The 24,577-nt window shown below is 41.5% G+C and overlaps 1 protein-coding gene across 2 annotated transcripts in view; it reads right to left on the reverse strand.

Moving 5' to 3' along the window:
- enox2 (ecto-NOX disulfide-thiol exchanger 2) overlaps nucleotides 1-24,577 on the reverse strand; it is a 165,705-nt gene that overhangs the window by 61,597 nt on the left and 79,531 nt on the right. The window lies entirely within an intron of this gene.

Consider the following 24,577-nt stretch of genomic DNA (forward strand, 5'->3'; position numbering starts at 1 on the left):
CAGTTTCTATTGCCTTATCAGGGGCTATTTTTATACAAATGGAGCAGAGGCACTTGTGTTTGTGTCAATGTTGTCAAGGAGGAACATCCGTTCCTGGACAGGAGCATGACTCTTTCTTTCCTTATCGGGCTGAGAGAGGTGACAGACAAGAACAGATTACTCTGATATGTAAGGGGGGAGAAAGAAGGATGGGAGATAAAGTGCATGAAAGAGAGAGAGAAAGAAATGAGATCTCAAACAGAGCTGTAGCCTCACCGAACCAATACTACAAAAGCATTCAAGATAATATGATGTGAGCTTGTCTGGGGAATTTCTAATGCAACACATGGGGCAGTAAAACCGGTGTTTGGTGAGGAAATTCATAAGGCTGACACACTGCCTCGTGACGTTTCTGCGGTGCTAACATTTGAATGCATCAGACAGCGGACGCATTGTGAGGGTGAGGTGGAAGCAGCAGAGTGCACTGCTCTGCTTGGACAAAGCAAGTGATTGGAGGTGGAAATAATCAAACTTTGGCCTCTACTGGTGTCGATTTGACTTGATGTGGTGTTGGATTCTGACATTTCTGATTGGTCAGAATAATAATAAAATGCTTAGTCTTCATCTGCCAGTAACACCAGGTGCAACTCCGCCTGGACAAAGTTCAACTTGAATGGCTGCAGAACCAAGAAACTGTTTCCAGTTGTGCTGCAGCACAGCTGGCTTGGCAGCTCCTGAGCGTCATCCTGAGCATATCCTCAGTTAGCACCGGGATCGCCACCATGTAAACGGACTCTTCTCAAACACGATCCCTGCTGGCTGCCGTGTTTTATCTTCGAGAAGGATCCAGTCATATTAATGCAAAACAATATCCGCATCAGTCACGTTCCTCATTGGTTACACAAGCAGTGGGGGGGGTTGATTGGAAGTCGATTTATATGCATGTTTTATGATGAAAACGCGCACAAACTCAGACGAGGCAATCCAAGAACGGATGCTGAAAAACTAAGAGGAAGAAGCAGTAAACGCAAACATAATTCAAGTTGGTTGTTGACCTTGAAACAGCTGTTGTGCAGCTCTGAAGCTCGTATCACACTGTAGCTCAGCTTCTCTTGAGAAGTCCCTGAAGTGCTCAGATTTTTTCTTTTTAAATCTACAACTTCATGTCAACTGAGTCCAGTCCATCTGCTGAGGAAGATCATGTGACATGAGATTTTTTTTTTTATGAAATAAGTGAATAATCAATACACAAAGCACCCTAAACAAAGACACTACCGACATCTACAAGCAGGAAAACGACTGTGACCAACAGGAGGCAGGAGCACACCGACTGTGGCATTGATCTTAATGATGCAACAAACCAGCTGCTACTAATCTGTTAGAATGATGAGCTCAAAGAGACAGGAAGTTACTTTAATGAACAAGTTTACTGAGATGTCTACTGATATCCTTCTGTCCACACTGACAGCAGCGAAGAGACGCAGATTACTGTCACGTGTTTCTGTCACACCTGACAGAGAAATGCCTCACAGCTGGGAAATCTGTGAAACAAATGTTAAGCATGGGAACAGGTCTATGCATCTCCTTTTGGCTTATTAATTTGAACATGCACAATGAATCACAAAAGCATTATATAATGTAAAACTCTATTGTCATTTGCTGGCAAATTAATTCAAACATGCGCACTGAACCACTGAAGCATAAAACTGCATGAAGCCTGATGCAAAAATGTGCCTCTGTGCCATAATCAATGTTTGCGATGTGAATTTAATTCCAAACACCTCTTATCATTTACACAGTAGCTGTTCAGAAAAAGACGGGGGGAAAAAAGACAAGTCCAACAGATCTCATTACTGAGCTGGCGAAATGGCTTCTCTCATCTTAATGTGCCAAAGATGAACATCTACTCCACTGTACTGGAGGGGGTCGATGAGCGACAGCGGTAGCCACTATAAACCTGAAATATTTCTTATGATGGCCAAGCTGTCACATCAGTAAATAGTGATTTGTGAGCATGTGATCTAATACACACTGCGGTACAGTCATGAAGAAACTGACTCAATTACCAGAACAACAGTCTAACGAGGAGGGAGGTAATTGGCCATTTGATCATTTAAAGTGAGCTGCGCGAAAAAGGAAGATATGAAACCTGGCTTCAAATCCAGCAGGAGCCGGGCCAGTAATTTATGACGCGCATAAAAACAAGCCGCTTCAACCAGATGAACTATGTTTAAGCCTGTATGCATTTACTATCTCATCAACCAGGGACCAATAACGCACTCTATTACTTTTATTAACGTGAGATAACATAGAGGAGTCTGAAATTAGCTTCAACACAGAGAACCTCATCAGCATTTATCTTGACAGAGCTACAGTACGAGCAGCAGGAGCAAGGGCAAAGATGACACTGGCATATGTGGTGCGCTAAATTATGAACAGGACATTAGGGCTGTAGCTAAGAAACTGATTTCATTATCAATTAATCTGCCAATTATGTTCTTTCTTAATTAATCAATTTGGTGGATAAAATGTTATGTATTGGTCACAGTCTCCTTAAGCCCAAGGCGATGTCTCCACATGTCTTGTTTTGTCCAACCAACAGTCCAATTATATTCAGTTTACTATCTACTAGAAACTTGGTAGATAGTTGCTGATTGATCGACTGACTCTTATTGTGAAGGGTTCACATTTAGGTTCAAAAAGGCCGCAGACACAGTCGAACTGCACGAGTTGGGAGCATGATGCAGTTCCCATTGACCTGGCTCGGTGGAACAGAGGCCTGGACTGTGTCTCTTCTTGTGTCTGTGTTTGGGGCCCACGGGCTGAAAAGCTAAACAGTTTTGGTGCAGATCATCGAGGTGGACTGAGTTCAATGTCACACACCCACGAGAGCAGTCACAGATCACCTACTCCTAAATGGTCCCACCGGTCAGACCACAGATGCTATACCTCATATCTGTGGAGCGTTCATCAGGCTCGACATAAATTTGCTGAATTGTTACTCATTTTTAAAATAATAAATAATGCTGCATCAGCAACTTTGTAAAAAAAAAAAAAAATCTTCAAAATTAATAGAAATTATATTTCAAGTGTTTAATTCATCAGGAATTAAAACGTCTGCAACAATAAGCATGCCAGGTGTTGAGGCGTTGTAGGATTGTGGCTTGCAACATTTAAGTTCCTGTTAAAGGTTAAAAGGGGAAGGGGGGGGGGTCTTTACAGTGGGTATGAATAGGCAGGAAACGTGTCAGTAATTTTACTGTAGGACAAATCTCTGATCTGCTGGGAACGTCCACATACTGTGAATCGATGGCAGAACATTGTCCAGTGTGCAACGGTTCTAATCCCCCAAAATAAACACTGGCTCTGCAATCCCTACACCCACATAGCGTTGGCTACATGGGTATTAGTGTCGTAGTGTCATGCTGTTGCGCTCTTCAAAAGTGCTGTGTTGCCTTTTGTTAGTGCTTGTAATGTCTGTTGAGAACATGGTGGTTTATGCTGGTCATTCTCATTTTCATGCTGGTTTATGGTTTTAACCATTCGTGAGGTGACTGTTACATTCTTTTTGACCCCTGTTGTATTATAGCTAAATACTACAGGCAAGCTGTAGATGCAAGACATTGTCAGCACACACAGGTGTAAACATAGAACTGAACTGAGTAGATCTGTCAACATGTTGGCCTGATATCAGTGTAGAATCAAAGCATCCCCCGTCATTACCGTGACAGGACAACAGTGATCAACATCATAAAGACTCTTTTGCGTTCATCAATGTTGTCATTAAGTGTCATTTGGTCAATTACGTTATTTCCTATGCAAAGTTGACATTGTTTGAGATGTCTTTGTTATGACGACTTAGCATTAATCAAGACAACGTCACGCAGCAAGAAAACCACCTCGGTGCTGTATTCCCCTTCATCAAACCGGCCTCCATTGCTCTCTGAGGCTGTGATCCGCTGTGGTCCAGCTGTGATCACTGGGAGCTAGCAGAGCTGATTGAGCATGTTTACATGTTTCCTGTAAAAACAGCCAGCTAGAGAGGAACTGCAGCAGATATTGATTAGTATTATAGTAGCCAAAAGGGCTTAATGTGTGTTACAACCCCCTGCAACGCAGCAAATTATAATAGCTGACTTCGCCCAGTGACGGGTTGTTTGGTATTGATTGATGTCAAGTTGTCACAACAGAGACATCTCAAACGATGTCAACGTTGCATTAAAAATGACATATTTGACAGCAGTCATAAACATTCATAAAAACTCCTTCATGTCACGGACAGTCTGGTGCACACCCCTTCAAATGAAGTGTTACCAATTAAACTTAAATCAAGTTTGAAATATGAATAAATAGTCCACTAAAGTGTAACACAGCAGAAAAGCCTGAAGGCCTAAATGTTTTCAACAGAGGCTACAGAATCTTGTTTTTTCTACAACTATACAACACAATGTATATTCATTTCAGACACATTTGCTACAGACAAATTCTGCTTTGATGTCACCAATTAAAAAAAACTATTACAACTTTTAGCATGTCTAATTAGAATGGAAATGGAATGAAGTCCCTCATAAGAAGTAATTGGTAAAAAATCCTGCAGCATTTTCACAAAGTGCATAATTTCACAGCAGCATGACGGCGGGGAGAAAAACTTAAATGTTCTAATGAAAAATAAAAATGACAAATTCACAGGGCGCTAAACTTTCATATGAGCTAATCTACTGAGATTTCAAACCTCGATGCTGAACCAAGAGTGTCATGGTGGTGAATTTAGATAAACATGGAGAGGTTAATAAAAAAAAACAGCTAGTTTCTTATACATGCTATATTAATTTAACCCATCTATTATGCATTACGTCAGAATGTGACTTATCGTAAGCACTTTGCATGACTTTCAGCTCTCCTGCAGTGCCAGACAAACAGACAAAACAACAACAAAAATCAAAAATCCTACGACAGACCAGAACAACCAGCAGGCACAGCAGCAGTTTATCAGAGATGTAACAAGTAAGCGGTACGTCTCAAGTTAACATCACACGATAAGTGTACTCCAAACAGAAAGGAACTTGTCCACAAAACGATTAAATTTCAACACAAACAGAACAATGAAACAGAGACTTCATTTCTACCACAGAGAAAACATTCAATACCAAAAGAGTCACGCTGCTCTCACACAGATTCAGTGGAAACCAGTGGATACTGAACGGACCCGTTAATGAGCTCCGGTTTTGGTTAAAGTGAGCAGACGTGAGCAGACATGAGGAGATACAGAGGCCCAGAAAAGAAATAAACAGCGAGGAACAGGTAGGTGAGTGCAGTCACTGTTCCTCTGCCACCATCTCAGTAGACTGCCACGCATTTAAACTCAAAATCACACAAGAACAAGGTGCATTACAGAGGAGCAGCTCAGGGTGCTGGACATTTATGCTACTGGTGCCGACTGAGTCTTACTCTATCCAGATTCTACTCTGCAGTCCTTTTGACTAATACTGCACCTGCAGGGTTTTGCTGAGGAATGACGGGTTTCCCTGATGGATCTCGTCTCATTTTCAGCTGAGTTAGTAAATGATGGACACTCTTAAAGTAAATCCACGTTAAGACCTGCCATGCGTGAAGCATTGTCTCTGTGCTTTCCCCCAGAAGCGTGATGTTTTTATAGTGGACTGCCTCCTGTCATATCGCTCTTTCTTACTATATTCAATGTTTCCACAATTCTCTAATACCTACAAGAGACGACTACGACTACCACTACTACTACTACTACTATGACGACAACTACTACTACCACCACTACTACTACTACTAATAATAATAATAATATTAGCACATGCAACGAGACATCTTGGGGCTTTTTCGTTTGGCTCAGTCCCCTGTAATGTATCTGAGAAAGCCTCTAATGACCAAAACAGGAAGCCAAACCAACAGAAAGCAAAGACAGGGGATCAATATAAATTCTGAAAGCTTTGCCTACCAACTGAGGATGGATCAGATGGTGACTTGGATGAGGAGAATAAAAGGAAAGCCTCCAGATTCAGGCAAATAATGCATCAGATCCAAGCTGTACTGTAGTCTATTGTACAGGGCCAGTTGAATCAGATGGGAAACTGAACAGCTGTGCAATATAATTGATCCCACGTGTGATGTCAAGCAAGCAGCTCGTCTCTGACTAAAAATCCTTCTCTGTGCTCAGCTCCGTGGCTCAAAAACAACCTATAGCAGGGGCATAAGACTTATGCCTAGTTTGACACCCCTGTCTCAGTGTTGACACTCAGGATTTGACTGTTCTTGCACTCCTCAGCGCAGCCTTCATCCACTTCAAGCTTCATTATTCAAACCAGTTTCATTAAAAAGGTCATAATTACAACATGAAACTCATTTGAAAATTTGAACTGAAAAACGCTGTGATGGATACAATGAACTCAATCACGTCCTGCTGAGAACTTCATTTCACAGTGCAAACACCCCTTTTTTTGTTGTGTTTGCCTTTCATTGCCCTTTCATAACTCTGTGTACATCATCTCTCAAATCAAGAAGGGGTTAGACGCATCAAGCACGCTAATAGCTTAATATTTGGCTGCCTGCAGTGTTTACTATCCTTTGTCTTCAATACACTGACGAGCAATAAACCGCTGACCCAAAACCTCATTTTTACAGTGACAAAACGGCAGCTTGATACTCAATTTTTTAAGGCAAACTCTTCTGTAAGAGTAAAGGAAGTGTCATAGACAAATCCACATCTTCTCCTCAGAAGATTCACAGACAGAAATCCTTACAGTGACCAAGTGTGAAGTTCTGGGGGCCTGATTAATTTCCTCCTCAGTGCAGTCAGTCCTCATGTCCTCATTGTTCTCCCGAGGATATGGAAGAGAGAAGGGAAGGGAGATCTCTGTGCACTTCAAACATATCTTTTTAATCTAAAGAAATTTGAGAAAACACCAGGCAGCAGAGGGAAATCCCATCAGATGATTGAAGGACTTGAACTAAGATGATGGCACAGATGGAAAATGGAGAATCCAACCTCGTGCCTGTTAACAAGGCCTCCTGGGGTGATACAAGAAGTGAATATTGAAACACAAAATTGTGTTTAAAAAAAAAAAAAAAAACACTGAGTGGCATCAGAATGCTTGAGCTGTACAGTATAAACTCCTGAGTGTTTTCAGGACTCTGTAGTATCCAGACAGCCTGTGTCCAGTTTGCAGTCTTATAGGAGTTTGCTGTTTAACAAGTAGTCACTACACAGCCTAGCCCTTGTTTAGTACAAGAGACACAAATTGAATATGTCTATTGATGCCTGAAGGACAGCTTGACACCCTCTAGGAGGAAAAACAAGCTGGAGAGCTTCTTTAAATCTGTTTTCTCTCTCCTTTGAAGTTTAAACTGTCAGAACAAGAGACCAGGGCCTCAGAAAAAAAGCTGTGGGACTGTCATTCTTTGTTGTGGTAAAGGGAATAGCAGTGCTGCAAGTCCTCATAGCTTGTTATATTATGCCATGCTTGGAGAGAAAACATCTTTGATGGTCATGGTTAATAAACAGCTGGAGAAGTCCTGAAGCAAACCGTAAAACAATTATAAGTCTATGACAGACACGGCTTTCTTCCACAATACAGACTCCTAAAAATGAAGCGAATGTCCAGTGAATATCATTGAAAGTACAGACATTTTCTCAATCTTTTAATTGCGAAGCATGCAATCTTTGTTACATCACATTAAGTCACTTAAAATAGAATTTGTTCAAGAAGTAGATTTCGACACATTTAAGAAAAAAAAGGCTTTATGGTTCTGCTCATGCAATTCATATTCTCTTTGTCTTAAGAACACACATTAGCCTTTTTGAAATCACAAAAAACTACATGACTGCATGTCATCGACAATGGCCAGAGACAGTTCACTATGAAGAAAGGCTAAGACAAACAGCACCTGTTCATATTTTATAGGCTGGGACCAGATCATCTGTGGCACTTCTCCTTTTAAAAGTTAATTAAATGGGTCAAATTTGTTGTCAACTGACAAACAGATTGTTGAATTATTTCAGCTTGAATCCTGTAACTGACCTGTTCAGTTCAGAACAAGAGAGATTTGATTTGAAAGCTTCACAATTTTCTGTCAAACTGTTACTCCCAAGGTCAAGAATGAAGCTTAAAGCTTTAAAACAACTCAATTTAAAAACAGAAATATAGAAAAAAAAAATACCTACATGGTTTAAAACATGCCTGCATGCTGCTGGAAAGCCTGCGCACACAATCTGCTGTGAACTCTCTGGCTTTTATCTTCCTATTACTTGGGTGGAGAGGACCTCAGCCAAATACCTTCACCCACAGTTAGTACTCACACTCACACACACACACCCACACACCCTCCCATTAGACACGCTCTGGGAACTGTTACACTGTGGCAAAATATCACATGAAGTAGTTTGTCCGCCAGGCAAAGCTTCTTATACATTCCATTAACTAAAAACAGAAGCATAATTACTTCCTCCAGATCAATCAAAAATGTGCCTGTATGCTCTTGTGGATGATACAGACAATAAGGAGTAATGGCCTGGAGTTCAAAGAGGACAGACAGGAAGTTAGGTTAGGAGAGAAGTAGGGACTCCAAGTGTATTAATTACACAGAGATCTAGGCTAAGGACACAATAGCACAAAAATCTTTTATCAGCAGTTCCAGCTCAAGCCCAAGAGACTTCAGGCTACTTCTGCCAGCAAAAACATCTGCTAAATCTATGAGTATGGCCTGAAACATGACCAACTGGCCTGAAATTTCAATAGAAAGTGGTTTGGATTTAGCAGAGTCAGCTGTATATTACTGAGTACAGAACTGGGATACAGCAGAAAAATTAATCTTTGTGACACGACTAGCCCAGTGCCCCCAGGACCTGGATAGAAGACGCCGTGGCTAGTTAATGAAGGAATTGGGCTATCATATATACCTTATAATGACATATACGGGCCATGAACACCATTCTTCCCTGTTCACAACCTCCTACTTTCCAACTTAGCTGGGACTGATGGACGGGCCGTGTTGCTTCGACTCTGTTCAGTTCTAGAAACAGTGCATCTGATGCCAGTTAGCGATACACTGTACTCAACTTATCTTAATTGGAAGCAGAATGGATTTTTCTAGAAGCTGGCAGTGACAGCGGAATTGCACTTATGGACGCAGCACTAGCTAATGTTGGGTAGCTGGCAAATCCAGTATCCCTCAGTGCTACTTACACTCAATGGCTCTACATTATCAAGCGAGATCTACATAACATGCATTAGACAAGTACATCACCGTGGTTTGATTATCTCTTTTTCCATGTTTATTATGGAAGAAGAGTGGTGCTATGAATGGCAATGTCCATTCTATCCACTTTATTTCTATTCATTCTATGCATTAAAGCTGACTGAAAAGTGGTTTGAATTGTCAATAAAATCAAAGCTATGATGCATATTTTTACAGCAACAAAATGACAATGTGAAAAAGATGAAAGGGGTCGCTTGTAGTAATGAACTTTGAAAATTCTCACCTAAAACTGCAGCTACCCTCGGCTGAACGGCGCTGCATAGTGAGTTTCAGCTCGTTGTTTAGCTGCTCAGCACCAAACAGACACAATTAACAACTAGCTGGTCAACATGGTGAAGCATTTGGCAGCTAAAAGGTCACATATTTACCTCAGGAGTTGGTAGAAACTACGACTAGAGCTACAAGAGTGTGACTATTGGAGTTAAATTTGCCAGTTGGCCAGAAAAAACAACTCCAAAAAGAAAGCTACTGTTGCTGCTTGATGTGTAAATGAGCAACTGTTTGCTGACATGTTCACCAAATCACCTTAAAAGATGATAAGGCAACGTTGTGCTAATTGGTCTCTGCTGCATCCAAGTGCCCAATAAAACCCCATCAGTTATTGCAGGTTTTAATATACAGTACATTTCAGATTTACAACAGACTCTCTGATTCACCTTTTTCTAAAGCAGCACTGCCCCAATGAAAGCAGTAAAAAAAAAAGGCACAGATAAAACAGCACTGACAAACCTCTCATGTGAAATCAATGAAACTGTGATGATGTAGGACTCCATCATTTATAGTAAATAAACTGGTTGAGAGAATACGTTTTTAGGGCCTTTAAGCAGTATTTTCCTGGTCTACAAGGTCGTCATAGGCAGTATGCCAACCTCTGACTGGAAAGTATCTCTGGAAAACAAGGTTCAGGCCCTGGATTTAGCCTTGTCCGCCCACCAGCTCCTGAGCTGTTGTCATCTCACCATGCTGCTGACTACTGCAGCAGCTGACAGCATCTTATCAGCAGCTGCCAATTACAACATGGGAATCTTATCAGCGGTAGCCAATTAGAACCAGGGGAATTGCTGTGAGGAAATGTCAACAGCTCAGTGAACTTGCCAGCGCTCTTATCTGGCCACGCCTTTTCATCCAGGCAGCTTTCTTTGAGTCCACTGTCAGTTACGACTGCTGGTGCAATGCTGTAACAAGACGGGCGGGAGGTACAGCAGGGTTTCTAAAGCGCAAACCTCCAAGACAGACTTCACACTTCCTGAAACCTGCAATGTAAGTTCTTGACATCTGATGACGAGAAACCTATAAAATTCTTTCATTATTCACATGGCCCCAGCTGGGTGTGTGTTCAGACTGAATACGTTACCTTACAAAATATATTAAAAACTACATCAAAGATAACTGAGGAGTGTGAAACACGATGCATTTGCTTCTTTATAAGACAGATTGATTACAGTGTAAGAGATAGAGAGATGACTTTATCCTTGACATGGATGATAGGTAGGATGCATTATTTCTACTTATAAACATCTGCTCACCAATCTTTACCTGTGACACACTTCTGCATCTCTTTTCTAGAGCAATCAAAGGCCAGTAAACAGTGACAGCTGATCTGATTTTTTTTTCAGTTGTTCTGATTAAGACTACATTTCTTCTCTTGACTGTCTTACTGCTGCATTTCATTTAACAAAATCCTTCCACAGCCTATCTGTCACTGCAATTAACATTCCTACTGTGTCTTAATATTGACTTTTTTCCTCCTTTGTACCACTGTAAATAGATATCTAGGCTGGCACTGTTACAAAAGTCAAAATCTTACAAACATGATCCAGACCTCTGAAAGAGTGGAGAGAAAACAGGGGGGATGACAAGACATGTTGGCTTTACTGTCACTCCAATGGCTGTGAGTGCAGAAAGGCAAATTTCTGTCACTTTATCAATCAAATCATAGCTTACTTGCTAATGCAGATGAATGTTAAATTGGTTCGCTTGTAATTTGCAAATTATTTTATCAGCAAACGCTATGAAGCAACCAATGCCAGACTCATACAATTTAGCTAAGTTACAGCTAGCTCGCTAACCTGAGCTTGCTTGCTCCCGATCGTTATAGCTAGCAAAATACTATCTGAGTGGCAACGTGCCATATTCTTCACCAGTGAGCATGATCCATGATGCTAATTTAGGTATTCTGATAGTGTTAATTTTGGCTAACAATAAATGATGTAATGGATTGTGACTGCAGTACGCTTAAGGACCACTAGTGTCCTTAATAAGATGGATGTCATGAAAGTTCAAGATATTACATTTTGTAGCGGTATGGTCAGGCTTCAGACTGCATCCAAGATTCGAGCAGACAGTGACCTCCACAGTGTCATGGAGAATTGAATGAATCCTGGTCTGGTTCTTTCTCTTATAAAGCTCAGAATGGAGGCTATTGCAGTTATTTCAGTGGTTCATTTTTTCTCTTATGGCAGTATGGTTGACTTGACCCATGACAGATACCTGCAGTGGCAGCAACACAGAGCTTGTGGCAGACAAAAAAAAATCCCCATCTGATTCCTTACAAACCCTTCTATTCACTGGCTTAACATAAGAACACCACAGTAAATACATTTTCTTTTTCTTGTGCGGTGTTGAGTGGCTGTTACTATATCCACTCCACATTTGCAGCAAGGGTCAACTGCTGACCCCACATATTATGGCTTTGAGTGGGAGCATGGCGAAACCATGACTTTCTCTGTACTCAGCCAGAATGTGCTCAACGTGTGGTCATGCATTACTGTACATTTGTTGACACATTTGGCATACTTTTATCTCTAGAGCCATTCTGCCAATATTTCCATCATATCTCTGATAACTGAGTCAGAGTTCTTCTTGCAGTCGTTACTTTATATCACAAGACATATTATATATCTGCTGTCTATACAACATGTCAACATAGGTGGGAGAGAAAGCCTTTGATTTCTCGTCCACCAACTTGGAACAGTCAACAAGAAGAAGAGCCAAAAACATTGAATGTAAATTCGACACAGCCAATGTGCAGTTAATGTAAGTATATACAATTTGGCAAAAGAGAGGGGAGGCCCACTGTAGGATAGTGGGGTGGACAGATAGGCAAAAAAGAGAAAGAGAGGGAGTATAAAGTTGTAACAAAAACCCAGAGCTTTCCTCCCAGTGGCTTTGACAAATGGCTCAAACATTGTTTCGGTCAATGCCATTACAACAAACTTCGAAATTTAACAACCCTAATCATCTGGTGTGCTGACTTTAGATTAAACCCATTAGCCCTCCTTATACAATACAAACACCTGAGGGAGAAGTCAAGCCAAGCAGGGAAACGTCAAAAGGCTGTTAACAAAGCCACCGCTGTGTTGATACAAACATCATCACGCTACAATACCCTGCGGCTTCCACAATGTATAAGAACTGACACTTCAAAAGGCAGAGACTTGTTCTCACTGTACAGTCAGCGAAACTGTAGTTAGATTAGCATCCATCTGCATTCCTCATTTGATCAATTTAATTAGCATGTATATTAAAAATGAGGTAGTAAGCAGACACAGGGGTGTAAGAGGTACACACCTCTCCTCCCGGTGTACAGTGTACTGGGCCCTAATGTGAGGAAAGCTGACAAAGAAACGAGAACGAATAGCCTTGGAAGCGGGGAGGGGTCCATAGAGAATTTTGCGCAAAGCCCCTGTGAGGTTGATATCCTCTCTCAGACAACAACTAGGAGAGGAGGAGGAGACACTGAATAAAAGGAAGGCGAAAGCAACAGGCAGATCCAGAGCAGTGTAGAGAAAGGCGCTCGCCCAGCACATACACTGGCATGCAAAGGTCTGGTCAAAATTTAGATTTCTGTGAATGACTAAGCGAGTTAAAGGTTACCTGATTTCCAAACATCCTTAATTTAAAGATGACACATTTCTTTAATATTATGAGTAGTATTACTTTTTTTATTTTCAAAACAAAGGGCCACAAGCAGAAGTTTGGGACCCTGCATGGTCATTCGGCCATTGTTCCTTGCAAAAGGTTTCTACTTGTGGTCTCTTTTGAGTGAGGGTCATGACAAAACCAGCTTGCACCTGTTGAGTGCGGATTTTGTAGTGTGTTCAGGATCATTATCCTGTTGCAGAAGCTATCCTCCTTTCATCTTCAGCTTTTTTTTTTTTTTTGCAGACAATGTGATGTTTGCTTCCAGGATTTACTGGTATTTAATTGAATGCATTCTTCTCTTCTTCCCTCTACCAGTGAAATGTTCCCCGTGCTGCTGGCTGCAACACAAGCCCAAAGCATGATCAATCCACCCATGTGTTTGGCAATAAGGTGTTCTTCTCATGAAATCCTGCACCCTTTTTTCTCCAAACAGACCTTTGCTCATTGCAGCCAGAAAGCACGCAAGACTTGTTTCCAAAATACATCAGACTTTACAAACTTCTGACGCTGAATTTTGTGGTTAGGATGCAGAAAAGGTTTCTTCTGATGACTCTTCCATGAAGGTCATACTAGAGCAGGTGCATCACAGCAGAACAGTGCACCACTGTGCCAGAGTCTGCTCAATCTTCCTGAAGGTCTTCTGCAGTCAAATGGGGGGTTTGATTGACCTTTTTTTTTTTGCAATCCTACAAGCAGTTCTCTCTGAAAGCTTTCTTGGTCTGCCAGACCTCAACTTGACCTCCCCCATTCCTGTTAACTGACATTTCTTAATTACATTAAAAAAAAATTAAGGACAGGCTGATTTGAGGCTGTCTGAAAAGGCTTTGCTATCTTTTGAGATCCTTCTCCTACTTTGTGGGTATCAATTATTCAAATTTTCAGAGTGCAAGGCAGCTGATTAGCGGAGCCCGTGGCTGCTGATTGTTGGGACAAGGTTTGAGGAGTCACAGTATTTATAAGGTTTTTGCATCACCTGACCTTTCCTAACACTGATTATGAACAAGCCGTAGCACTATCAAGCTAATTAAGGTCAGAGACCTTCGTAAAAGTTATCTGACAGCCCAAATCTCTCCAAACCTTTGCACGGTGCTCCTTTCCCTTTTTTCCCTCTAAAATTGAGGTGAGTTCTTCTCCAGTACATTACTTTTTCAAGCAGGGGCACTGAAAGCTCGACACATTTGGCCGCTACAAAGTCAAAATGGAGCTTAATCTTTAATATATTACAGAGAGGAGGCAGAGGGAGGGATGCAGCTGTAAGAGTGGGGTGAGGTCTCGGACCAGCTATGGTCATCAAAACACAACTAAAAGAATAAGACAATTTTTTTGAAGTCTGCTGCATTTCCCTTGACAAGAAATGTGATGTATAAATAAAGTTTTGCTTGCTTACATGCTTGTATGCATTTCTTCAAAGGAGCCAGAGCACACGGTTAGCCACTGTGCAGCTCTCCCATGACATTTTGGGGTTCAGAGGCTTTGCTCAAACATAATAAATAAGTCCAGCTTGTAAACTGTAATCCCACTTTCTGCATCCCCTCTGATGTTTTATGTTGTGTAACCTCGTATGTCGTTCTGATAGACTGCTCCTGCGCTGAGAAGCACTGACATTAACAAACACTCCCTCGCTTGTGTATAGGCTGGTACAATCATGCATTAATTATGGCTGGGTGGCACCCTATGAGTAAACCTAAACAGGCCTCCTGATGCCCAGTGAGCTGTAAGGATGACAGAGTACAAAACATCCCTGTGTTTTTCCTCTCAAACGGCTCTGAAGAAAACTTAAAGTGAAGTGAAGGAATACGACCAAGCAAGAAGTGGAGGACACGGTTTTCATACTCTCTCAGCAGGCAATCGTCCTCACATGTACAGCTGAGACAATTATTCTGTTCATCAATTAGATTCTGTTTAAACGTCCATGACACAAACCCCTTCAGCTTCCACTTCAGCTCTCCAAACTGTAACCATGTCAGTGAGTGGTCTGAGGAAGTAGCCACTCGCAGCATCTGCCCCCTGTGACAATGGCAGCTAAAGTTACACTGGCATTCGCAGTCATTCTCGCTGTCAACAGCTAATTTAATCCCCAAATGGCTCCGATTTCAACACGTGTGATCATAGAGACAATGCACCAACGTGTAATAGCACTTATCCCCGATCAGTTTTAGAACTGCATTGTCAGTGTGGGTGAGCGGGTGCTGTGGTTGAGGGAGAGGCATGAGTAAGAACACTGCCAGTAAATGCAATTAATCCATGTGTGTCTGTTATCTTATGGACAGTTAGCTATTTCTAGCTAAAAAGTACCACCACCACCCTCTGGACTGGGGTAGGGCTGACCCTGGAAAGGCGTTGTGGGAAAACCAAGACAGACTGTAATCAGATCTGGGATGTGGTCGATGGAGACATACTGAATGCGTGGCTAAGTATAACTTAAGGTATTTGGAATACGATGTGGATTTCATCTGGAAATGAGACAGCTGAACAGTGGAAATGACAAGCGTAATTTATCATTTTCATCAACAATTAACCTTTTAGAGTCATTCTTCAAGTAGGAACTCCAGATGTTCTTTGATTTCAGGTTGTCCATTGTGAAGGTTTGCTGCTTTTTTGCCCCATAAGTTTAGATTTGGGCTGATGGTTTGGTAAAACAAGGATTCTCAGGGTTTGACCTTGGGCTCTTGGAGATTAAACGGGCATTCCCCGATATCTTATAGACAACATAGTCAACAGCACTAATCATAGGGCTGATGCTACTACTTTTTTCCTTTTCCCCCTCCTCCTTAATTAGAAACAAACACACACAAAAGTGTTTCAAAGTGCATCCACTCATCTATCAGCCCACAGTTTGGTCAAGTAAATTAGGACAGTAAAATGGGTTAATTAGGAGTCGCCTGATCTTTTCTGCAGTTGTGCTGAGGCCTCTCACAGAGCCATGTGAAATGAGGTTGCTGGAACAGTGTGGCAGGATGATGAAGAAGAGGAGAGGCAGAGGAGACGTTCAGCACGTTGGTTTAAAGCACTAATGTCAGGCAGTGAGCGGCAGCTGGTGTGGATCAGTTAACCCGGCTGGAGGCTGAGAGAGAAGAAGAAGGACAAAGGAGGGGCGGGATGGATGGAGAGAGGTGTTGATGGCGGAGGAGAAGAGCCGCAGGGTCTCTGTGATGAACATGCTGCTGTGAGCAGAGCGCTGAGTAAAAAAAAACAAAAAAAAAAACAGGGACATTTCTACAGATTCTCACTGAGGTAACGGATGTGAGGCAGCACAGAGCAAAAGAAAAGCAGACATAAAAATCAACATTAGGTGTCAGAGAGAGTATTTTCCGCGGTTCAGTCCATTCTTCTTCTGGTTCGATTCCGACTGAAACTGATGTAAAATCTCTACTCGAGCCCTCTGTGCATGTAACGGGGAGCCGAACAAGTCACATCCTGTATAATACTGTGTCAGGTCACGTCATACCAACACGTCCATCTTCAGTTATAGCAGAGGAAACATGCAATGTAACACGGGCCCAGCAGTCTCTGAGTGCAATTTAAATGACACCAGATGTTCGGTGAGACAAAATTTTGATTCATTTATAGCAGAAACCCAGCTCGCCCACCTCCATGATATAAATAGTTAATGAAATAGTCCAACCTATCAGAGCGAGTGGTTATTCCTTGGTGTTTTGGGGCTGTCTAAGACGTGACATCTGACAGTTTCTGGTAGCTTTATGGAAAAAACGTAGATAAAACCTATAAAACAGCCTTTACATTCATAATTGAACCCTCTGAGCCCTTCGGTCTTGGGCCAGCCTCCTCTGTCAGAAAACATGCCCTCAACAGGAGGAAATGGCAGATCCTATTTCAACTCGGGGGTTGAGAGACAGAGGGATAGATCACAGCCCTCTTTTAAAACAAATAATTTGGTCAATTACACATTCAGGTCAAGGTGATGAATGTCTTGTTTTGTCCGCTAGTTCAGAACCCCCAAATATTCAAGTTACTATAATGTAAAACAATGGAAGAGAAGCAGCAATTCTCACATTTGAGAGCCTGGATAACATAAGTACAAACACATCTACAGTATAGTACGAATGGCAAAGTAAACATACTGTATAGTTATTCAACAGTTACTAATTCAGTTTGATTTAAACAAAAAAAACATTTTTTGTTCAGGGATGTTGATACAGAAAAGCCAATATCTAAAACTCCAGCCCACAGGCCATATCCTGATTAGAAATCAATTTGGTAAAGCTGCAGAGATAATGAATAAATCGACGAAAAATGCTGCTAGAAGACAACTTATTTGCCTTGAGTTTTCCTTGGGCAGCTACGTCCCTGAGGCTGAAGAGAAAAACTCATCTAAAGGCTAATTGTCTGTCGTCCCTACACTGCTGCTGTGTAAAGGTAATAATTGAAGGGAGATCATGCGCAAAACAAGCCGGCCCTGTTTGCTTTAATCAAGCGGAAAAATAAGAACTAGGTGAAGATTTTGTGTTTCGTATTAGGATCTTGTCAGAGCTTGAGCCTTGCTTGAGGCTTTGCCATTAGCTTCAGTGTGAGTCTACAGACAGAGCAGAGCACCTTCTGGCACTGTGAATTATTTAGATCTCACATGTTTGTAGGCTTTGCAAGATGGGGTGAAGTGGTGCTAAATCCCTGACCGGCACAGCATGCAGAAGAGTGACAGGGAGCAAAGGAGCACAATTAAAGATGATGGAGGTGAAAAATGGGAAAAGGGGTGAGTTTAATTTCGCTGTTTGAGGATCGTCAGTAGAGTGGATTGAGAATGACGCTTGTGATACCCACTTTGACTTGGATCACGAAACACCCGTTAAAAATCAAGATAATATTGCAGATCTACTTTTCATTATTTTCACATGACAGACAATTAATCTGCAGCTTAACTGATAATGCGCATAACCATTAGATGCAGCCCTGCTGTATATAGCACTTTTCAAACACTCAAAAAAGGCTTGATATGCCTCTGCAAGCACATATTCTTCATGTATTTTTTTTTTTTATGTCTCCCAGAGCAGCAGTACAGACAAGTGTCCTCTTATATTCTGACTGAGGCACAGAAATCCCAGATGAATAAGGAGAGGCGGGCCCCTTTGTAGCTTGTCATACATTTCAATCACTGTTCTCTCCTCCAGTTATAATGTAATGTATATACTGTGCAGACATACAGTCCTGCAGAAGCACACAGCTGATCCTTCTGGACTGAATACTCGAGAGCCACCAAGTCATTAACGTTTATGCTCCCCTGCATGCCTGCGAACATCCTGTTTGTGAGCTAATGAGTTCATTTTTTAACTTTAACTGCCATCCTGTGTCTCCCATCCATCAGCATCACTCAAAGTCTTCTGTGTGGTCTGAGCGCCGCAGAGACTGACATGCAGCAGTAGATCTCCCCCGGCACCAACACACAGCAACAAGGACAGTCCGTACACATGCACACACTCACACGCATACACACACACCTCTCTGGGACAATGACACAGCCGTATATCTAGATGGACTGTCACCTCAGACAGCTTAAGCAGTCCATTACATTATTTACCTTACAGCAGCTCTTTGCCTGCCAGCAGTGAGTCAGTGGCATCACATTATTTTTTTTTCCCAGCTTAAATCCATTAAAAAAAGCCACAAAAAAGAAATCCTGGTGCATTTAACATTGAAAGCTATTGTGTAGAACTCTCTCAAAAGAGAAACAACACTCAGTTTACTGAAGTGCAGTTTAATTCCCGGGTTTCGGTGCACCACACAGAAAAGGCGAGTTAGACTGAAAACCATTCATCATAAGGAGGCCACAGTAAAACACAGTAAAAAGACAGGGTGTGGACTACACACTCCCACTGGAAACCTTGTCCTGACAAAATGGTTTCAGGACCTCCAATACAAACCCAGACCACAAATGAAGTCAGTGAGGGCTGCTTCACTTCACAGCTCTAACCTGGAGACGTGCAGTAGCTAACAAGCATATGGAAACAACAAGGGGTATTTTTCATGAGCATGCTGCCCTCGGTCATTAAAGCTAGCATGTGTACTTTAAATTTACAGGGGAAGAGTGGAAATACTTTTATGACACCCCCCTCCCCCCCTTTTTTTTCATGCAACAATGACGCAGCCAATTAAAATTTCAGAGCTTGTGGTTTTCTATTAATTTTATGGCCAAAGTGAAAAAACACCATTTTGAGTGAAACATAAGTTACTAACCGAAAGCCATACTGATAGATGCGTGTTAGGAGGGAATCGGATTGAAGTAAGCCCTGTATTAAAATCATTGGCGGGGTCGTTTTGTTTAACCAGCAAGACGATGAAATGAGTCCAGTTTGAGAAGCAGATTAATACATTTCTAAGTTTATTAGATGCCATAACACAGAACACTGACAGAATTTTAAAACTCTGGAAATAGCGCCAACTTTCATCGATTGTCTTGGAGTAAACAGTCGAGAAGCAGTGTTCAAGTTAAAAAGTAATCCACCAGGAATGTGCGCTTGCAGTTCGACTGCCTGATTCATGTAGTGTTGCTTTGCAGCCAAAGTTCAACATGGTGCAACTTTCTTGCTGGGTGATTCGTTTTTTTTGTTGGTGACCCCTGCACTGGCACCTTTTCAAATGAATGAAAGAGCGGAATTTTTTCATACAGGAGTCCGTCTGAATGCGGCTGAACCGTAGTTGAGGCGACAGAGGTTCAAGATTAAAGACTTGGATATACTTTGAAACAGATGTGAATGCAATTGGGGAAAGAATGCACATGCAGAATATATATCTTATATAGGTGTAGCCATACTGTGATGTGTACAGTCAGCAGATACAGTAATAAACTCTGAGCTATGTAGAGCTTTCTGGACAGGAGCCAATATCAAAAAATGCACTTTAATATTAAATTATATTCTCACTCTACACACATGAATAAAATATAAACAGCTGTATATTACAACAACTAGGTTTTTAATCTTCCATGAAAAAAGCTTTAAAAAACAGGCTTTTGATCCCTGATGTAAAGCACCGTGCAGGAAATCTAACAAATGTTTGTGACAAGTTTGTCAGGCCTCAATGATACAAACAATGCTGGGATCCAATAATGTGGATTCAAATAATCATTTGCTGCGACATGTCATGTCATCATGTTCAGCTGGCTGACACTGCTGCTTTCTACCTACACGTGTCCGCAGTTCCCCTTGCTCAATGACATTAACCTTTCTCCTGAAGAATCAATAGCATTTTATTCAACACCTCTCTCTTAGCTCCCACTAAAGGTCAAAGCACAAGAGATTGGATCGGTGAGAGAACAATTCTTTTATTTGCTGAAACTACGGCTTTGAACTGGCCTTTGTGATACAATTTAATTAATTGATTTTCATGCACAGGAAAACAGACGAGTGAGGGTATTTTTTTAATCCCGGCATTGGAGGTGCTTTGGATGAATCCATACACATGGCCCTAGGTTTGAAAATATGCTTCAATTCTAATCACTACTCAATATTTTTTGTCAAACAACCTTGTTACAAGGGTGCTTGAAACCCATTCAGCCAAAGGCCAAGCATTCTCCTCAAAGACCTATTTGATATAAACGCAGTTTTATAGGAAATCATTTGCTACTGCACAGACAAAGGCAGCTTCCAGTGCAAGCTGTCTATATGGTAAACTGTAAACAGGGAAAAAGCTTGGTGAGTTGTGTCCAAGAAGTCTCTCCAAGAGAGTGATGCATGTCCTCATGTCACATATGCAACCTGTCCTGAACAGAAAAACTGCTATACAAGTCATTTGTGCAAGTAGGTTATTATGACCCATAATTATGTCTATTGTTAGGTTGCAACCTCCAGTGGCCACAGTAATTATAACGTGAGCAATGGAGGAAGTCAGAAGGTAGCATAAGGAGCATAACAGTCTGCATGTGGAGGAGGTGGGCTGGACGGATCGGTCAAACAAACACAGGACTTTCACCCAGGAGACCGCTGTTCGTGTCACGTACCCAACAGTACTGAACTTATTTAAACCCAAACCATGAGCTTTCCCTGAGCCTAACTCAATAACTAAATAGTTGTGGTGCATAAGCGACTGTTTCACGTTAACCTCATGATGACCCAGATCTGGTAAGGCGAAGGTCTGGTGCGTCTATTGCTGATACTCTCCAGTGGTCATACATGTTGTTTTAGGAGTCATTAACAATTGACCTTGTCAGTCGTTTACATATGAACACGTGTTGCACATGTGTTTCGAGTAATGTGATCAAATTTCCCAAAAGGTCATGATGCTCCTTTAAGCAGGGCTGCTTTGGGCTAACGTTTGTGCTTTTATTAACCAAAAGCAGAAACTGCAAAGTGCTGCAGGCGCAGTGCTCAGTGAAAACACACCTCACTACCAAAGTTGACAGGACCTTTGCTACACACCAGCTGCGGAAGCCCTCGCTCTCAGGCCTGCAAAATCACCGTCAGCCTTAAAGGATCCGTGTGGACTTTCTGACCTCTAGTAGCACTGTTTTTCTGTGAGTGCTGTGTTTGTCTTGTGCATGAAGAATACAAAGTCCTGCCAGCGGTTTCACATTATTCCACTGATCCACAGGTGGCAGTAACACACCAAGATATGCTGCAGAGCACCAAAAAGGCACTGCTAGCATGAAAACAGATGTGAACAATGAGCAAAGGAGGTGCATTCAGCACATTTGTTAGACCTCAAGGACAACAATGTGTTTAGGTGAGTAATACTGGATGCAAACAAACAAAAGTTATGTTTACAGTCCGTGTGGAAAAATCCACAGGGGTGCCTTAAATATAAAGACCTTTTTTCTTTTTTTTCTTTTTTCTTTTTTTTTTTTTTTACCAAGGTCTTTATATCGGATGTTTTATATTTCCCAGTAATCCTATTTTTCAAACTGCTATTTCTCGTTTGACATTACAAGTGTTCTCGTTATGATACCTTTTAATTCCCTTGCATCTCCATTTCACGTTGTAAATCACACGTAACTTTGTTTTGAACTGCTTTGCAAATAAAGATTATTGCTAGTATTAGGTTAGCAATAACAGGCATGAGATAATGAAATCCAGCTTGTGTGGGTGCGACCAAACTGACATTTATATTCATTGTAAGAGGGGAAATCCTGCTCCACTGAAAAACGAGCAGCATTTCAAAATCTCATTCTCTTCACCACCTGCAGCTTAAACACAGCAGGACTTGGGGGGAAATGGCCATCTCTGGCTGTGTTGTAAAACTGATAAAAACAGAATAAGGGAAATCCTTGCAGTGTGCTTGCTGCCCCAAGGCACCACCTATTATTATAGATTGTTAAAAGACAGGCGTGCAAACACACTTACAGTGTGTGCACACGAACACAGACAACTAAAAAGATAAAGAGCAAAGATGGTGGCTGAGTGCACCGTCTCTAATAGTACAGTGGTGTTTGAAGAAAAAGGAGGAGGAGGAGGAAACATGGTAAAATGTTCAACTATTCAGTGCCTCAGATTTGCTGGGTCCTGGACGGAGACGCACAACAATGAATTTTTTACATGCCTTAGCAAAAGAGTCACGACAAACTGGAAGTTTCCTTCCAACTGGGCACGATTTCCAGTGAACTTCATTTCTCTGGAGCGGTTTCATACTCAACTAAATAAAACTGTTGAGACAGTCTGAGTGTGAAGTGAGTGGACTCTGATGAACAATGTCTATTCTGTGGCAGAGTGAGCAGAATATCAATTCAACTTCAGACGTTTATTGTAGCTGTTTGCAGAGGTGAGAGACTCTTAACCGTGTGTCTGCCTGCTTGCTGCTTAGTTTTGGTGTGGTGGTTTAAAGATCAGTAGTAAATAATCCATCAGCAGGGTGACATTGAATGACTTGGATTCCTCATGGGCTACATCAAACAGGCAGTTTTGTTTGCTACCTTTTTAAATTCTTCATCAATTAGTGCAAAAGAAAAAAAAAAAATGCAGCTGTGTAATGTGTGTAATGTTCAAGTAAAGTGCATGTGTTGTTATGGATGCCTGCACACATGTATGACGGATTATCAAGTGTAATAGCAATTGTAATGAGAAAAATCGATCCATTACCGGCCCTTAAGTAAGTCTCAGTAAACATGACTGCTAATGAGTTGGTGCGGCAGCAGAAAGCTGGAGGACTGGATAGAGACGAGACGATCATGAAGCTGTTCGAGAGAATTACCGTTTAGCTGATTCTTCAGGCGCTGGATTCAAGCAGGCCAACAGCAATGACACTGCATGCACTTAAGTGACCGAGTTAGAGTCCACTTTCTGCAGCAGCCTGGCTCCTTAAACATCATGTAAACCAGACGCAGGTTTTCAATAACTGGGGTAGAAGGACTTACGCAATCTGATTTCTCCTGCTACACTGGTCTTGAAGAAAGACAATTTTAAGACCATTTACATATGTCTGTAAACATGTTGTCTTATTTCTTCTGTAAGCTTGTCTCTCTGAGTAACCTCATGCATGTTAAGACACTGACTAACAGCAGACACACAGGTCACAAATGCTAAGTTGTAATCACTTGTCGTAATTAGCGTGATAAAGGAATACACTTCTGATGTGGTGTAATTCTGGACAGTTCTTTGACCATAAAGGTGGAGGCAGGTCGACACATTCAGCTGTGCACTGTATTGACTGACATTTCTGTGCCCACATTAACTCATAACAACATGCGTTTGATGCACATATGGCTTGGAGGAGTTGGAGTATGAATACAAGTCCAAACAGTTGGAGAGCGAGCTGGATGAAGATATACATTTCTACGGAAATGAATCGAAAAAGCACTATAACATTGTACAAGAAGTCATTTCACCTTCGTGCATTATTTAATATTAGAGGAAGAAAGTTCTCCTGTCTGAAGGTCTGATATAAATAACTTGGTGCAGAATGGCTGAGACACAGAGTGGTCTTTTTTTTTGCCATGTTGAGAGAAAATGTGATGGTCTGTCCACCAGTGGGTCGGACTACTTTCACCATCACTACGGTTGCTGTCAATACTTTTCATGAGTTTTGAACGTTTTATTATAAGTATGACAAGGGAGCGAAAGTTACTGTAAGCGTTCTACTTACAACACTTAAAGGAACTCTGCCACCAGGCCTTGGTTATTTGTCTGACAATCATCCATGATACATTATCCAATTAGAGTTTGACATGGTCAGTGAATTAAAATGAAATTAAACTTTATCACGACGTGAACTCATCCATGTGAAGACGTGAAGAAAAGATGAATTGCTGATTAGGGCCGTGTTAATGTGGAGTATTAATCCAGTCCAATTAGCATTACCAAGAAGGCAGACAACATGGAACAACCTCTCCGTCTTAAAGGCCCTCTTCTTTCTATTACTTACAAAGCAATTAATTAGTCAGTACTTCTTTAATTCTTTAATTAGAAAGTCCCTCTTTAATTTGACACATTACCGGGGAAACCACACT

This window comes from Chaetodon auriga, chromosome 9 (assembly GCF_051107435.1).
Source record: "Chaetodon auriga isolate fChaAug3 chromosome 9, fChaAug3.hap1, whole genome shotgun sequence".
Classification (NCBI taxonomy): domain Eukaryota; kingdom Metazoa; phylum Chordata; class Actinopteri; order Chaetodontiformes; family Chaetodontidae; genus Chaetodon; species Chaetodon auriga.